The following is a 5,188-nucleotide window of genomic DNA, read 5'->3' as shown; positions in this document are numbered from 1 at the left end:
TTTTCCTGTCAGCAATTCATTGATGTGGGATGTGGACAACCTCAAGAGGGTTCAGAGGAGGGCCACTCATATGGTTAGTGGCCTGCAGGCAAAGTCTACAAGGCCCCTGGATCTCTTCAGCCTCCCGCAAGAGAAGGCTGAGAGGGGATCTTGTGTCCGCCTACAAATTCATTGAGGGCAAAGGGAGTGGGGAAGGAGGGCAGCAAGGAATAGGAGATGCTCTGTTTACCAAAGCACCCCTTGGAGTAACTAGGAACAATGGCCACAAACTGAAGGAGAGCAGATTTAGCTCAGACATCAGAAACAACTTCTTTATGGTAAGGGTTGCCAGCATCTGTAATGGGTTTGCAAGCAAGGTGGTGCTCTTCCTTACCTTGGGTTCTTTAAGAGGAGGCTGGGCATGTACCTCTCTGGGGTTGTCTGACCCCAGCGCTCTTTCCAGTGCAGAGCAGGGGGTTGGACTTGATGATCAGCTAAGGTCCCTTCCAATCCAAAAATCTATGAATCTATGAAAAAATTAATGTTCAAACTTTCCCTGAGGACAGGCTGACCTTGCTGTCTGCTCATTTTATGACTGTAAGGTAGCAAGCAGTGCTGCCTCCTCCCCTACCAGTTCACCTACCTTCTTCAGCTTCTTTGTGGAGCCTTCTCAGCTCTTCATCATGATTCATAGATTTCTAGGGTCGGACAGGACCTATTAGGTCATAGAGTACGACCCCCTGCTCTGAGCAGGAAAGAGCGCTGGGGTCAAGTAACCCTAGCCAGGTGCATGCCTAATCTCTTCTTGTACACCTCCAAGGTAGGGGAAAGCACCACCTCCCTTGGAAGCCCATTCCAGATTTTGGCAGCCCTCACTGTAAATAATTTCTTCCTGATGTCCAGTCTAAATCTACTCTCCTTCAGTTTATGGCTGTTGTTTCTAGTACCTGGGGGGTGCCCTGGTAAACAGAGTAGCCCCTATTCCCTGCCGCCCCACAGGATCACCTCTCAGTCTTCTTTTGTAGAGCCTGAAGAGCTTCCGGTCCCTGAATCTGTCTTCAAAAGATTGTCAGCTGTAGCATCTGCATTGGCTGGGAATTGAACCCAGGTCTCCTGCATGGGAGGCAGGAATTCTACCATTGAACCACCAATGCTTGATTCTGGTTTTTAGAGTTCTTTTCTGATTGGCTCTGTTAGCAGACATACCCTGATGATCTTTGCCTCTTCAAGGATGGAAACACCTCATCACCACAATAGAAATTGGGGTTACTATAAGACTTGTATCTCTCCTGGATGCAGCAAAATGGTTGTTTGGAATTTCATTTAGTTTACTGTGGTCACTTGGCCATTATACTTTGGGGGAGGGAATATTGTGCGTGTGTTATGTCTAACCTAGTTGAAATGAGTCCTTGTTAAACTCCTCATTGGCAATCCCTATAATTGAGGATGATCTCTACCACAGCTCATTGGTCAGTCTTGAGATGACTTAAAAGTCCAATCCTTGAGCCACAGATCTATTCACAGAAGTTGCAGGTCTTTCTACATGGGAAAGTACACGGCGGGCTGGGATTCCTCTCATTTGCCTTTTTCTGCTCTCTCTTCTCTGATTCAAGGGCAAAATGTTTTACCTTGAAACAGGCTGCCACTTGGTTGAGGTTGTTGCAGCACTGGAGTTGGTTAGCAGCTAACTTCCCCCAAGTCTTCGGCATCTGTTTTCTTCAGGTATGCCTTTAATGTGTCCTTGTAGTATTTATACCGGCCATCATGATATCTCAGGCTATTACTTGTTTTTGGAGTCAAGAGACAGGCATCTGCACACAATGTCCAGTCCAGTGAAGTTGGTGCTTCAGGATCACGGACTAAATGCTTGTAGCAATGGCTTCATCAAGGTTGTTGGCATTTGTGTGGTAATTGTGGGAACATTTGATGTGGAGGATTTTCCACAGGTATCATAGGTGATACTTCTCCAAGCTCTTGAGATGGCAACAGTAGGTCATTCACATTTCACACCCATAGAGGACACTGTGGATGATGACTGCTTTGTATACCTGGATCTTGGTGTCTTTCCAGAGAACACGATGGATAAAGATATGCCAAAGCAATTTCCCAAGGGAGGCGCTTGCACAGTAGATCCTGTGATGGATCTCTTTATCATTGCTCACTGTCTGAGAGAGATGGCTACCAAGGTAGAGAAAGTGTTCAACTACTTCCAGGTTCTTTCTCTTGATGGTAATTTGGAGGAAGGGGTCACATTCATGGCCTGGGGCAGTCTGGTATATCACTTTAGTTTTCTTGATGTTGAGAGAGAGTTCTCAAGCTCTCAAGGCATCTTTGAAAAGATCCAGCATGGTCTGAAGGTTTTCTTTAGTGTGCACAAGGATGGCACAGTCATCAACGTATTGAAAGTCAAGGATAGTTGTTTTGAGTACTTTGGTCTTCAAGCAAAAATGACCCAGATTGAAGAGCCCTCCATCCATTCAGTATCCATTGTCAATTTTGGAGGGAAGGTATCCTAAATGAGAATCAGGATGATTGTAAAAAAAAAAAATGGAGAGCAGAGTTTGGATGATGACACATCTTTGCTTGACCCCAGTTCAGATTATAAATGGATTTGTCTCCAATCTACTACATAAAATGGTCCAGTCATCTGGTTATGAAGGAGCCTCAGGACCTTGATGTACTTTTCAGGACATCCAAATTTATCCAGTACTTTCCACAAGGATTAAGTATGGGATGTTTGTCTATTGAAGTTCATTTCATATAGAAGTCAGTCATATCTGTCAAGCCTGCCACCACCTCTTTTTTTCTCCTGTGGTAATGCTGATCCTTATAAAAATGGTGCAAGAGACATTGAACCACCACTTTTTTTTTCTCTCCTATGCTGGTTCCTCATTTTGGTCTCCTCATTTTCATCTGCAAAACAGAAGCTAGACAATGGCAGTTTGATATATCAACTTGTAAAGGCGATGATGCCTTTAGCAGGATGATTCTGATTTTTTAGTTTGCTTCTTCTCAGAGTCTCATAGAGGACTTCAGGCTACTTCCTACCTGGGCAGATAACCAGAGAAGCTTGGGGTTAGCATCACTTCCACGCTATGAGCTGGATTTCCTTGACATGTTGCTGGCAAATGCCTCATGGGAACTGTTTGCCTCCAGCAGCTCCTAGGACTATTGCTTTTAGAAGCCCTTCTTGTAGCACTACAAGACTAAGAGGAAATGATAAGTTAAATGGCACTCCCTCAGGCCTGGCTTCTCCTTGAACTTTACTTTTTGCCTGTTGGGTGAATCAGCTTTAGTTCAGTGCCTGGGCCGGATGTTATTTAAAATTAGGATAATTAAGTTAGAGTAAGTACAAAATGGTTAATGGCATAATCAGTTCAAGTTTTGCATATAAAATATAGAGGGAAAGGGACCCCTTTGTAGTACTAAACAGAAACCAGATACTGAGTCTTTCTCCAGAATGCAAAACATTTTGTAAATGAAAGTACCCTTTGTCCATGTATCACATAACTACACATGTCATTTTATGTAGTCTTATAGGTGAGATTGATTAAAAAACCCACCCGGCTTGTGTTCCTGAAGAGTAGAGGAACAGGTCTTTTTTTCAAGTAAAATATTTATCTAAAACTCTTAAACACTGACACTACCTTTATCTTTATCTACATCGTCTCACAGATTGGGCACATACAGCAGCAGTTGGGATCGGTATACAAGCCCCTTGTGGGCATGTAGCATCCTTAGATCCCTGAAACTGGAGTCAGCCAAAATCTGTGACTATCAGACTTAAGAAGAGAAATAGGGTGTGGATATATCTCCCGTGTCCCCTGATGCTTATGAAGCAGCAGCTGGGGCACTCATCTGGAAAGCTATAGATATTGGATTCTGCCTTACTGAAAGCAAAATACAGATTCAAATCCCCTGTGTTCATGGGAAGCCCAAAACTCAGATCTTTTGGCTTCCTAGGTGTTGACTTTTGCTACTGAGGGAAAAGACTCATGAGCTTGTGTGCACGCCAGGAATAGAATTTCAACCTGTGTGCAAGTGTCATTTTTGTCACTTAGATGACTATGTAGATGATGAACTTAGGACACTTAGATAATCAGGAAAGAACAAAATTAATTGTTTAGTAAATGAAATTGAATATGGCCTTTAATATTGTCATATGTGTTTCACCCTGAAGTCAGTATCTCCATTCTCACTCATAATCCTCCTCTTGGCCTTTGTCTAAAGCAGAATTTATGTTAGCTAGCTTGATTTTGCTATACCCTCCAAACTCTAGTCAAGACAAGATGAGTTTCATTCCCCAAACTAAATAACTTTTCTTCTTTCAGCATTTCCTCATAGGTCTTGTCTCCCAGCTGCTAATGTTTTTTTGTTTTATGGGGTTTTTTTTTGCTTTGTGATCAACTTTTTCCAAACTGTCCACATCCTGCTTGAAATATAGGGTTCAAAACTGGGTGTGGTACTCCAGGTTAGACCTCATCAATGCTGAATAGAGATCAAATGATGCTCCTTGATTTGCAAGTGATGATCCTGTTAATACAACCCAGTCAGCTGTTGGCTTTTTTTTTTTTTTCCAAAAAGAGCATCTTGTTGGCTCACATTCAGCTTCTGGTTCACCATAACCTGGAGGTCCTTTTCTGCAGTACTGCAGCCGAGCCAGTCTGTTTTTGTGCATACAGGTATTCTTTGCTAACTGCAGGAGTTTGCACTTGTCCTTGTTAAAGCTCATCTCATTGACTGCTGACCATTTCTCCTGTCTCTCTCATTCTGGATCCTAGTTCTGCCCTCCTGATTGTGCAATTCCATGCAATTTAGTATCATTCACAGATTTGTTAAGCATGGACTCAATCCCATCATCCAAATCATTAATGAAGGAAAGACTCCTGGGGAACCCCACTTCATTCCTTCTCCAAACTAGACATAGAACCATTGAGGACTACTTGCCAAGTAGGATGATCCAACCAGTTATATATCCTCCTTACTGTACTTTCATCTAGTCTGTATTTCCATAACTTGTTAATGAGAATATCGTGGGAGACAGTGTGAAATATCTTGCTAACGTCAAGGTACACCATATTCACTGCTCTCCTCTCACCAAAAGAGCCTCTTATGTGCCTTGCTCTTGGTGAATTTGTGCTGACCGTTCTTGTTCATCTTGTTCTCTAGCTGCAGTCTATTCAATTATTTTTCTAGGTATAGAATTCAG

General features: G+C 42.8%; 1 non-coding gene across 1 annotated transcript; it reads right to left on the bottom strand.

The window, feature by feature from the left end:
* Nucleotides 1-1,062: 1,062 nt before the first annotated feature.
* TRNAG-CCC (transfer RNA glycine (anticodon CCC)) lies at nucleotides 1,063-1,133 on the bottom strand. The gene has a single exon. It is a non-coding gene; the product is annotated as a tRNA-Gly (tRNA).
* Between the last annotated feature and the right edge of the window lie 4,055 nt (nucleotides 1,134-5,188).

The sequence above is a fragment of the Alligator mississippiensis genome, chromosome 1, assembly GCF_030867095.1.
Source record: "Alligator mississippiensis isolate rAllMis1 chromosome 1, rAllMis1, whole genome shotgun sequence".
Lineage (NCBI taxonomy): Eukaryota > Metazoa > Chordata > Crocodylia > Alligatoridae > Alligator > Alligator mississippiensis.
Note: the sequence above shows the minus strand (reverse complement) of the source record. Positions and strands in the feature narration are given on the sequence as shown.